This window comes from Anastrepha ludens, chromosome 4, assembly GCF_028408465.1.
Source record: "Anastrepha ludens isolate Willacy chromosome 4, idAnaLude1.1, whole genome shotgun sequence".
NCBI lineage: Eukaryota > Metazoa > Arthropoda > Insecta > Diptera > Tephritidae > Anastrepha > Anastrepha ludens.
The window spans coordinates 29,746,657-29,760,257 of record NC_071500.1 but is presented as its reverse complement, the minus strand read 5'-3'; the positions used below and the strand labels follow the sequence as shown (position 1 = coordinate 29,760,257).

General features: G+C 34.5%; 1 protein-coding gene and 1 long non-coding RNA gene across 2 annotated transcripts in view; one reads left to right on the top strand and one right to left on the bottom strand.

Annotated features, from left to right (window-relative positions):
- LOC128861410 (cAMP-dependent protein kinase type I regulatory subunit) overlaps positions 1-13,601 on the bottom strand; it is a 93,260-nt gene that overhangs the window by 60,265 nt on the left and 19,394 nt on the right. The window lies entirely within an intron of this gene.
- LOC128861412 (uncharacterized) lies at positions 3,669-11,367 on the top strand. The gene is made up of 4 exons (XR_008454374.1): positions 3,669-3,784; positions 8,478-8,839; positions 8,900-9,008; positions 11,295-11,367. It is a non-coding gene; the product is annotated as an uncharacterized LOC128861412 (long non-coding RNA).

Genomic DNA, 13,601 nt, shown 5'->3' with positions numbered 1-13,601 from the left:
TAAAAATCTTTAAAGAAAAGTAGTTTATTAAATTAATTTTGAATTATTGAATTTTCTCTTTTTTAACCAACACAAAACTCTCAAAGCGCTATTCCTGAAGCATAATGTCATCTTTAAGCCGGCACATAATTTCACTATCTAGAGTAGAATGGGGTAAGATAGGTCATTTTTTTTTTTTGAGAGCTCTTGCTACGGTGTTTTTGCATTGATTTTGAAAAATAAGCAAGATTTTGAAAGGTTATTTATCTGCTAACATTTTGGTTATACTGACTTATGTTTGGCTAAATATCTTGGAAGCTGCATTCAATAACACAAAGGTCCTTTTTTCGATATTTTCAAAATCGGGGGGCGCGATAGGTCACTATATGTGAGGGGGAAAGAACAATGTACATGGCTTGGAAATTAACGTTTTCACTTTTATTTATAGAGTATGAACACTGCACATGTTATAGAAGTTAGGAATTTTTCTTTAATTCATCACGCGAGCACGTAATGTTTCGAACGGAATTTTAAATTGTTTAGAGGCTGATCGAACACTAGCGCCATCTCGGACTGCCGCGATTGCGTTTTTTACGTCCTCTTCACTTCGTTTCGGCGTTTTTCGCACATAATTACGCACCATTTTGCTGCAAAAACAATTAAAATTTATTTTATTCAATTAAAAGTAATGACCTATAATGCCCCCAGACGGCTGACCTATAGTGCCCCCAATCACATGTTTTATGTTAGTGTCGATATTTTTTTTTTTAAACAAAAATATCAAAAAACTAATACATTATTCGTGTTCAGCATTATTTTCTACGTAAATTAAAACTCACCTGACAAATATTTACATACATTAAATGTACTGAACCGTAGAATAAAAAAAATGCTATGTCGGAGAAAAGCTCACAAAAAACTGAACGACGCCAGAACTAGGATAACTAATCAATGGTGACGGCCGAAATGACAGTCGCGAACGTTGTTCCCCACCACGTATTCAATTCACATAAGACGAGTGACCTCTGCAAAAACAGTGCGACGAAAACCCCACCTACCTATTGTGCCCCCATACCTATCTTACCCCATTCTACTCTACATATAATACACTCAATAATTACCCTATACTTATGTATTACAATATATTTTTTTTTTTAATTCAATTCACTTTTTTTAAGCAGTTAATTTTGAAGTGATAAATTATTTAAACTAGTTTTTTAGCTGAGGGCCTTGAAATTAGAAATTTATATGATCTACCTATGTTTCTTTAAAGCAAATCCGTGAATTGGCGTTATCTTGAAAACTACATAACAAAAAAAATTATATGTATTCTCGTTTCTGGTTCTTTTTTTATGCGTATAGGTATATTTTTTTTATACCTTGATAAATTATACATTTAGATGGCTTTCTCAATTGAAAATAAACAAACATAATCATAGGTAAAATAGTGTAATTAAAAATCGAAGACGTCCTTAACGCTCATATATGAATTTGTATTCTCACTTGTATTGCTTACTGAACACTCTGCAGCCTTCTCACATTCACTATTGGCGTTAACTTCTAATTTATCAACTTTTGCATCTTCAATCACATTCTCACACGGACAAGGATTCAAGCAAAGTCCGAACTTCAAATTAAAAAACGAATATAAATTTGTCATAGCCGAAAAGCTACACTGTTCTCAACTACAGGTTCAGTTCTGAACTGAGTGAATACTAAAAAACTTAATAAATCTAACAGATAAGCGAAATATGATTTATTATAAAAATCAATTTCAAATGAATAACTATGACAAAGGAGGAAAAACAAGTGTTTGTATGTACATGCTTCCTTTTAAAGCTACATACATGAGTCAATATTAGTTTTATAGAATCCAAAAATAAAGTTCAAAAGCAAAAGTAAATGCAAACATTGGAAAGAGGTTATACGCCCACAAAACTTCGTTTGTATTTATGTAAGGCTATTATTTTATGTAAGGGCGGCCGCCGTAGCCGACTACGTGCGTGACTACCATTCGGAATTCAGAGAGTACGTAGGTTCGAATCTCGGTGAAACACCAAAATGAAGAAAAAGTATTGTTTTTCTTTTCTCTAATAGCGGTCGCCCCTCGGCAGGCAATGGCAAACCTCAGAGTGTATTTCTGCTATGAAAAAGCTGTAGGTCCCTCCATTTGTGGAACAACATCAAGACGCACACCACAAATAGAAGGAAGAGCTTGGCCAAACGCCCAAGAAGGGTCTACGCGCCAATTATATATATATATACAGATAAATATATTAGGTGAAAAAACAAGTTTTCAACTCTTGTCCTATTATGTTGACGATAAAATTAATTTAATCCTTACGCAAATGATTGCAAACAATCTGAATAATCTTCAATTCTTGGGCAATAGAATAAGTGTTCACACGACACTTCGGTTCCACGAGTTTCATAATTTGAAACGAGTTCCGTTGAACTCGCCGCTTTTATGTTACCCTGAAGCGTAATGTCATCTTAAAACCGGCATATAGTCATTCAACCGCTTGTGTCACAACAATATCTGGCACGCTTAGGTGAGAACTTACGTCGACTTATTAACGCACAATATGCAGGACTTCAGTGCAAAGTTTTACACCGTCGTGTTATTATTATTTAACCCAATTAAATATACGACAGGAGATCAGTCGGCAAGGCTGCATCCTTTCGCCACTCCTGTTTCTTATCGTTACTGACGAAGTACTTAGCGCAGAAATAGACGAGAAGACTGAAAGTGGTATTTTATGGCATCCAATACAAATGCATCACCTAGAAGATCTAGTCTATGCGAACGACATAATGCTTCTCTCCAGCCAAAAACCATATGAAATCAAAACTGGACACTTTAGATTCCCCCACAGCAAGCGTAGTTCTAAAAATAAATGCACTTCTTCCGCATCTTTCAAGGTTTACGACAAACCAATTGAAGAGGTGAATAAGTTCACGTAACTGGATAGTCTGATAGCACCTTATGGAGGACCAAACAACGACATTGACGCAAGAATACGGAAGGCAAAGGGTGTATTTACTGGCCTAAAACGCATTTGGTAATCGATAGAAGTGAGCAAAAATAACAAATTACGAATGTTCAACTCCAAATCTGTGCTGAAACATGATTAGCGCGTAAAGTATAATAACATCGGGCAAACTGCAGATCTTTGGATCTCCAAGGAAGACCTTACGAAGCGGAATAAGCAAAAACCCATAAATATTCTAACTAGAGAAAGAAAGTGGAGATGGCTGGGACACACACTCCGGAAACCCGAATATTCTCTTAGTAGGATGGCACTAGAGTGGAATAATAAAGGCTCACACGGACAAGGAAGAGCCAAACATCTTTTATTGTAGCACTATGCGCCCTCGATACGGCGTAAAGTAATAAATAATAATAATATTAATAATAGTGTGGTGACGCGCGACTTTTTATTGTATATATGTACCTATAGTCCAACTGACTTAGTAGAAACATATGGCGCAAAGCATTCAGAACCTTTTACTTCACCGAATATGTAGGTAAGAACTATAAATAAATAAAAAATATTTTTGGTACGAAAATACGTGTAGCCAACAACGGGCAAATACACTCGAGAAACGTGTAATAGTCAGTCACGAAAATGCGGTAAACAAATGCACAAACACGACTACATACGTAAAAAGTATATAAAAAGGAAGGTTAACCAAGGAAAAACAAATGACATTCGCGTGCGTTATATTTTCTGTATAATTTAGTGGAAAACCAAAGCAAGCAAATTAAGCTGCACGCCTTGAGTCGAACCAAAATAATAAAGAAGTAACAACCACTTTTTTATAAAAATATCTTGGGAAAGTATAGTATAAGAGTTCAGTACTTTAACTGGTCATTATTAGGAAACCAACAAGTTGAAAAATGTTGTGCGTGTCCCGGAGACATTCTGACTATGGTAACCAACGAAGAAACAAAAACAATAGCAACATAAATATATTAATATACGTATATTAAATCAGCACATAAAAAACATACAACAGAAAATGCAAGGAGTGACAACACCACAAACATACAAACAAACAAACATACAAGCACATGCTGCACATAACGGTGTTTGCAAACAATGATGATAAATCGCAAAAACGTTTGGCCTTGAGTGTAAAGGAAAAGAAAACAAATCAGAAATAGCATTAGTATGGATACATTTCGCAAAAGATAAAAAACGAGAATTTACAAACAAATGTGGAGTGAAAACTTGCTAGGTCCGTTTTTTTCTTCAATTTTACTGAAGAGAATACACTTTGAATACACTAAGCGAATATAGGAGGACAAACCAACTTCATAATTTTTCTTCTTAAAAATAGCTACATTAAATTTTCTTGAATTGCCCGATGTACTTAGTCCTGCCAAAAGTTGTATTATAAATTAAGTACGTAATAGATATGAAATTAAAATACTTTTTTGTTAATGAAGTTAGTTTTATTTAGTCAGATAAATATTAATTTTTTTTTAATTTTCTTTCGAAATGGTCCCCATTTGCTTTTACACAAGCCTTCAAACGATTAGGCCAGTCAGCTATTGCTGCACGCACGGTTTCCATGGATATTGGCGTCACTGCTCGAACTAAAGACTCTCCCAACTTCTTTGATTGATTACAGGAAATGGCGTCTTCGACAGGCCCACAATCCCACAATATGTAGCCTGATGGGTTCAGATTTGAACTCCCAGACGGCCATCTTTCTGCGGCTATGAGCACAGGAATATTGCTTTTTAGCCACTGCTGGATGGTTTTTGTTTTATGGGCTGGAGCGAAATCTTGCTGGAAGGAAGATCCAACTGCTTCACCACACTTTCTAAGACATAGTCCTGGTACACTTTTGCCGCGGTCTTGATCCCTTTTTCGCAGAAATTAAGAGGTGTAACGCCTTTACAAGGCACTCCACACCAACCAAACAATTACAGAGGTTGGATGGTGGCGTCTTTAGAAGTTTTCGCTTAGATTTTGTCGTTTTGATTTCCAAAATTGCTTTACTTTTTATTATTTTTTTCGCTCACCAGTTACATTTCTTAACTTGTACTCTCTTTTCGTGCTTCCTTGTTTTGGTAGGTAGCTCGTAAGAGCCATCGGAATCACTATTAAAACTATAAGGCGCAATACCAAAAATTCCGTAATTTGATTCAATGCAGTATTCCTCAAGATGATTGTTTCTGTCTTCAAAGGGCATGGTTACCCGTTAATATCTTAATAATCATAGAATCTTAATAAAATAAAATTAGTTCGTTATATTTTATGGCGAAAATGCATAAAAATACCTCTGCAGCAAAATAAAACTTTATGGGAATAGAATTCTACGCGTTAATGATTTTTTATTTTATTTATTTTTTGGAACTAGCAAATTTGCGTACCACCAAATAAGAATGAGTAGAAATAAAACAGGTGATTCAGCCTTAATACACATGATGTAGATTTAAACTTCCTTGCTTTCGAAATATAAAAAGTGTACGAATTTACAAAGTTCTCTTCTTGAAACACTATTCAAGTTTATTTTTTCCAGAAGGGCGACACAGTAAAAATCTCCCTTTATAATGTCATATGAAAAGTTAAGGAGAGAACAGATCTTCTACTTTCTGGAGGCTTGAGATTTAAAAGAAGTAAACGAGCATACTATCATGGCAGAGGTTCAGTAAAATCGTAATTGAGAAAAACCTTTTGAATTTTCTCAGTCCTATTGATTGAGAATTGATGATAAGGCCACCAAATGATAGTGACATGAATTGGGAATATGCTTAGTTTAACTTCGGATAATATCATGAATTTTTCTTAGAAGGAACAACAGCCTCTCGTGCTTTCTCTACGTCTTTGGACGGACCCAAAAATATGAAATAGTCAGTAACACACTGCGCTTTAGGAGTGAGCTGCTACATTACTTTGCCAAGTAATTTTTAATGCGTATATCCCTGCTATTGCCGCTTCTCTGCTGTTTTTATACCTTCACAATTTCAACACTCTACACATCTTTTGCAACCTAATTCCTCTATTAACCCCATTTATACTACTTATTATGATTATTATTTTTATTAATAAGATTAGTATTCATAAGTTGAAACACTGTGAAATAACTCTGTGCCTGAATGTTTTGTAAATAAGTAAATAAATAAAATGGGTGGGAAACATCGGAAACCTTAGATTTAGAGCTTTAGAATTCTTGGAGGTGCGAACCTTCGCCCTAATGGTCTTTTCTGTCCTCTACTCATCACAGTATCTCATCCAGACTCAGTTCTCTTATTAAACTTAATATAGAACTGGGCTGGACTAAGCGTATGTGCATTTCTTCTGGCTGTAAATGACCGAGATGTATCAACCTCTATAGCGCTATAGCGCTGCATTCAAGGGGGAGATGCATTGGAGTCTCCTGGGATTGGTCATAAAAACGGCCATATCCCGATTCTGATCAGAAACTTTGGGGCTTCATTAGCGCAAACACAATCTGAAGAAGAATAGAAAGCTTTGCATTTAGAAAGACCGCTTACAAAAACACTTTAAAAGACCGCTTACAAAAAAAAAATTTGTATAAATTGCAGTATTTGTTATATGAAAAAACTGCAAGAGCCGTCACCAAAAAACATTTAAACCGAAACAATTCTTTGCGCGCCTAATACTTTCACATTATTATTTCACAACTTTCGACATTTTTCGAAAAATTCCGATTAAAAAGTTAAAGATTTGGATGAAATATTGTTGAATGATTGATTTGTGGTTTTGGTCATGATTCAATTATTAAAGGTTTGCTCACTAGTGGCATTCGAATTTTGCCACTCCCTTACAAAAGTTTGTATTTAAGAAGGTGCATAAAAGAAAAAAATTAAATCCTTTTTGGCAAAAATGGTAGCATAATAGTATTTTGTTACTTAAATGGAAACAAACTGCGAACGGTTTAAAAAATAAATTTTAATTCATATTTGAATGTAAATAATGGTAAGATAGAAGTGATTAGCGGAAATTGCCAAATCTAATATTAAAACAAGAAATTATTTAACATAATCCCAGATTTTATTTTGTGAATTAATTGTAAATTTAAAACCAATCGCGAAGTTTCGCCAATATGAAACTATTTTGTTAGAAATAAACAAATAATTGGCATCTATAATCCTGTTAGGTGTTTCGCCGAGATCCTCCTCCTATTTGTAGGGCGCGTTCCACATTTGGAAGGCCTTACAGTTTTAAGCCGATTCCGGTAGATGGTTTTTTATGAGAAGCTCTTTCATACCGGTACTGTGCTTTTCTAAGCCTCCTCTGGACACTTCATCCATCCATAGGAAGGTGGGCTCATTGGAACAAGTTCTGCCAACTTTTTTACAATGAGGTCTGCAATGTAATCGATTGCGTCGGGACTATTCAATAATTCTCCCTGCTGTAGCTCTTTGCAAAACATGAGTTCCGTTTAAATCACCACATCATAAGAAATAAAGCTTTGTAAATTCTCCATCTCGATCTCGGATTGCGTCAAATACATCATGTCCTGACTTAAGCGGTATGTATTCCATGTCATACTACCATAGTCCTGAACATACCGATGAAAACTCTTGAGCGAGTTGTTGCTCGTAAGCAGTCCATTTTGAAAAGGAAATGTTTTTTCTACAAATTTTACTTTTCCTCCACTTTTAGTCAAAGTTTCTAGAGCTAGCAACCCAGTGTCTTGCTAAGGGAGCCGATTTGTCAAGAGGGAATGAGAAAGCTGCTAACTGAGCAAACCTTTTATTATTGAATCATGGGTTTTGGTTTGATGAAAAATATTTGAAAAAAATAACAAAAAACTTCAACTCGACAAATATTGTAAATTACAAAAAAAAAAAAAAATTGTCATGCACTCAACTATGCTCGCCACTGTATACGTAGTATATTACAAAATTATATAGATTTTCAGAAAATGCGTATGTACGTATAAGTATTTGCTTGGAAAATAATTTTCATGCACATAAAACAATGCAATACTTTAGTAAACACAGCCTAACAAAATTTAAAATAACAACAAATGCGACCGCAAGCCAAACTGAGAAATGCCTGAGAAAGTCAAGCAGCGTTTTCACTTCTTTTATAAGTATCAAAAACCTTACACAATTCAACGTTCCCGCCACCGAATTTGTCCTATGCGGGCTATGCGGGTTTTAGGTATTGCCAATATTATTTAACGTGTTTTCCTTGTCAACAGCAAACAACCACCTGCCGACATATGACCGAGTAATAGACCTTTTGAATGTTACAACGTCGCGGGCAGTAAAAACCACTACTCGTGTTAATAGGCCGTTAACATTTCACAAATAAAATGGTCATCAATCAAATTGCGAATTGATCGCCCCAATATTGCGTACGTATAATATTTCTATTAATACGTTTCCCACTTCTTTGCCACACAGGGTCTGTCCATAAATCGGTATTCATTCCTGAACTGACAAAAACATTGAGTGAACTCTTTAACAATTTGTATACACAACACTTTACACTTTTATTTCATTGTAGGTATTTGTTTATGCGAAGCTTTTTAATACCTGGAGACACTCCATTCACTCACTCAATACCTTACACGTCGCCGTTCCAATGACAACTGAATTGCGCACAATGAGCAATGATGTTGGTGAAGCAAAGTGGCACAGGATGATTTTAAATCTCTGACGAGAGTACTAACACAACATTAATGACGTCACCGCCGTCGCCGCAGCACAGCGTCCTGCAAATAATAATGCGTATCTACTACACCGCTGGCAACAACTCTTATCCACCAACCTTCCTTTTCCAATAAATATGTAGAATCGACAACGCACCAGGACACAGGCCGTACACATTAAAGCGAAGTTTACGTGTATTTAAAGCAACCCCGAAGGGTAGGCAAGTGTTGACTTATATTTATAAATTATCATCCGTGGCAATCTCTACACTCACAGATTTTTGGGCACAAAAGTAAAAGCACCGTTGTGATGGCGACATAATGACCTTCACCAAAAAAGCACTTTAAGTGCCATAATACACAAAAGGATACCAAAATGCCTACACGTATGTATGTGATTGCCTGAATTTTAGGTTTAGCAAATCTGGTTTTCTAGAGTATTTCAATGCCGAACACAAACAACCCAACGTAAATACAGTGGCCTGGAGGGATGATAAAGTCCCGACAGTGCAATTTAAGAGAAAATGTGAGAGAGCGTCAAGCATGAACTCTCTGCAATAATGACAAGTGGAGGAAAAAGCTCAGCACTTGTAGTACATATTGTTGTAAAATTATAAAGTGACCAAAAATTATAATATATATTTTGTCATCACCCACAAACGATTCTAAATTATGGTCCATGATTTAAATTAAAAAAAAATTACAAAATTACGAAAAGCAGTTTTACACATTTTTCCATTAACGTTCATTCTTACTCTCGAACTAGTTTGCTTTGAAATAGTTTCTAAAGGCGAAATAGAGGCTCAACTAAGTCTAAAGGGGCCAGAGACAATAATCGGAATCAGTTCCGCAGGAATCATGAATTGGATCAGCGATTATGTAGGCAATCTGCATAAAGAACGATGGTCCGGTCTAGAACGCTGCAGAACTGCAAAGTGTTTTGTGATAAGTCCGAATAGAAAACTGTCAAACTTTCTACTAAAACTTGAAAGGAAAGACATTCGGTTGATGGTCGGCATCATTACAGGACACAACCCATGGGGTCAGCATATGACCACCATTGGAATCATTGAGGACCCCGTGTGCCTGTCATGCTTGGAGGAGGCGGATAACACTGAGCACTTTATCTGTGAGTGTCCCGCATTTGCTAGAGCACGGCTACGAGTTTTGGGTTCCGATGTCATGAGAATGAGTAATATTCGTTCTCTAAAACTGGAGGATATTTACAGATTTGCCAAAGAAGTTGGAAAATTCTCACAGGATTAACTATCTTTATCTCTGTCTCTATTTTTTCCTATCCCTTTCTCTGATACTTTTCTACTTCCGTCCTTGACTATCAACCCCCTTTCCAGAGCTTTAAATACTATGGGCTTTTTAGCCTGAGTGTTTTAGAAGTCACCAAATCTCCTGGTGCTCCTTGGCTCGACCTTTTCAAATTTCAATTTCAAGACTAAATCAATAATAATAGTAGAACCTGGAGTGCGGTTTAGCAGGTTGAATCATTATACAGGGCAATAGGCTCCATGACGTGCTGCCACATTCTAAATAAAATGTTTGGAAATTATTAAATTTTTCTAACTTTAAGTCATTTTGTAACAAAGCCGATAGCCATGGCAGCTAGTGCTTTCTTTAATTATAATTTTTAAATTGTAATTAAATATAATAATGAAAAAAAAAAAAAATATATTAAATTTTACTACCGAAATTCTGAGTCGGTGGTTGCATCACTTGTAGCAAATTAACTTTAGAAGTGAAGCCTGTTTAACGCTTAATGCGTCGAAATTCAAACACGAAATTGCTAGTATTATGGTCTGTGCCGGTGCCGCCTTTAATGAGATGATTTTTTACGGTGATGCGGTAAGAAGTCAATTGAGTATGTCTGTGACGGCTTTAATAGCCGTGTTAACTGTAAACAGCGAGACAATAAATGAACTGTATGAGATATGCAAATACATTGAAAAATTTTAGCCAATATATTAGATCCAGCCGGATCGTTAACAATGCACTGGTAAATAATTTTAGTGCTATGGTCTGGGGGCGGGATGATTGCAACTTACGATAAAAGACCTAGACCCATATAGTAAAACCTCCAAACTTTTTGCGTTTTCTTTAAAAATTGTTTAAAGTCATAGTAATTTTGCAATTTTTTGATTGAGGGTTTATAGAATCAGTGGACAAAAGGGTAAAATTCATATCGGAGCAAAACAAGTAGTTTAAGGAGTTACATGGGTTTCGTGGGTTAAAAAAATCTATTTTTTTTTTGTTTATTAAATTCTACAACATCTCAAGAATATTATCCTAAATTTTCAAGTCGATCCCATTTATTGTTTCGGAGATACAGCCTTTGGAAGGTGTGCGCTCTAAGTCACTTTTATTGTTACTCAAAACTTTAAACGCGTTTTTCTCCGAACCGTGTTTTCAAAGTCCGTTGTCAAATGTCCTCTTATCTTGATGAAATTTTACACAGGTGCTCGAGATACAATTTACTCGTGCTTGGGCGAAGGATTTTTTTTCAATTACAACTATTAAAAAAAAAAATGTCAAGTAAATTTGACCGAAATTCACATTTTTTTGGAAAAATGTCTGCCAAAATTACATTTTTTTTTTCCTTAGTTTAAGCACGAGTTTATGGTCTTAACTAAAACACTTATTTTTGTTTTTTTTCATTTTAGATGATCCTGTCAGGAGTTATGCTGACAACGCGGACGCACCTTTTTTCGAGGGAATGACGTCACAATGGAGGAGTTTTAATTTTTTTTTTTTTTGAAAATTTCAGAAATTATTCTTTAAACATGTATCTATAAGACAGAAAAAAATTTGAATTAAATAAATAATTTTTTACATAGAAAAAAAAATATTGAAAATAGGCCTTTTTTTACCCGACAAAACCCATGTAACCCCTTAAGTGCATACAGGGAAATTTCGCGAGCAATACTTTTGTGGAATAATTTAACCCATTAGCTCTTTCACGAAAGGGTCGGTTAGACCCCTTTTTTGGAATATTTAAATAAAATAGCAATTCAGAAGTCACTATAGGGTTAAAATATTCTTGAATATTAACAAAGTGCTTAAAATACATTTAAGCAACATCAACTTGTTTAACATAGACACTGAAAAAGTCAACTGGATTTTTACCGTTGTATTCATTCGGAAGGAATCAAAATCATTTATATGCAACGTAAATGCGGCTGTTCAGCTTCGAGAGACACAAAACCTGAGAAGTTCAATTATGGATGAATCCCTTATTTCTTATGGTTGCTTTGCCCTCGTCGCCGCGGTATTTGTAGTAATTAATATTTGATAAGCTATCGCATATAATTACGGGATACAAAGTTCTTAGAGTGTGTGTGAAAAAATGTATCTGTGCAGCTTTATAACGCAAATTTATTTCGGCCAACTTTATTATGAGTTTTCACCAAATAGGCGATTTATGTTCCAAAATGCGTAAGCAATCTCCTATGCTTTACAACGGGTAAGTAAAAAGTCTCGTAAAATTATGAGCCGTAGAAATATTAAGTTCAAATTTCTTTGTTGGTTGCAGCCGTTAACACTAGAACTACGAACCGGTCAAAATGACCGGTTGGAACATTTATTTCCCATTTCCTCTTAAATATTCCAATTACATTTTTTTCGATAATGTCATGATTTTTATTAAATTTGTGTATAGAATAATGAGTTAACTATGTGTTATACCTAAATATACGAACCGGTCATTTTGATCGGTCATAAAAATATCATGAATACTTTTTGTATATTCTTGAAATATTCTTTTTGAATATGGAAAATTCCCGGAATTCAAAGATTTTGCGTTTTCCATATATTATGCGAAAATTTGTATAACTGTAATATGGTATATACAGTTATACTAAATCCGTAATATGAATACAATTTCTACAGTCAGTCTGTAACCCCTATACTGATAAGTTATCATAAATCGTAGCATATAAACATTTCAATTTAGTATTCTTACTTACCGTGTATAGTTGCAAATAACAATAAATTGAATATTTTTAATATTTCTTTATAATCTCACATTATTCTTGCATACATTGTAAGTGATTTCTGATTAAATATTTTTTTTCATTATTAGAAAGGGAAATAAAATTATAGTTTTCAGTTAGAAGTTGTTACCCTGAAAATGGCGTCACATTCGAAAAAAACAAAATTTCTTGAAGATATAACAAATATATGCGAAGATATATCCGAAGTTGTCTGCAAATCAAAAAATATTTCAGCGGTCCAGTTTGATAAAGAGAAAGTCTATGTATCCAGTGATAGTGAAGAGGAGAACATACTCAAGATCCTATCCAGGGAGAAAACCAAAACATACCATTTTCAAACAAAAAGTAGGACCTGCAGGATATGCAAAAAAAAACATTGTAAAGAATGTTGTGAGTAGTGCTTTCTCATTACTAATTAATCGTGATATTATACATCATATCATAACATGCACAAAACAAGAAGGTTTACGAGTTACTAGTTAAGAATTGGATTTATCAGAAGAAAAATTCAACGCTTTTCTGGCGATTTTATGTTTGTGGCAAATGTACTTTTAAAAAACTTTTAATATGTAAAAATTGTAGTACATAGAATCTCTATGTTATGTAATTTTGTTTTTTATGTTATGTAATTACAATAAATGAATAAAATATGTTTCTTTTGGTTGAAAATTTAATTATCTTATGAATTTTTAGTTTTATTTCTAAATTTCTACTGTTTTGTGTAGTTAAACAAAAAAACCGGTCAAAATGACCGGTTAGTTGAAATAAGTATATGGTAAATCTTCGTAGTTCTAATGTTAAGCACCGTAAACTAATCTAAGCAGTTCTAACGTTATACGATCTCAACAAAATATTTCCAAAAATTTATTTTATTTATTTTTTATTTTTAAAAGCTTACATGATAATAAAATTATAAGTAAACTCAACAAAACGCAGCACTAGCAGCAGAGGCTTTCGGCTGGCTGGTGATGTGGTTGG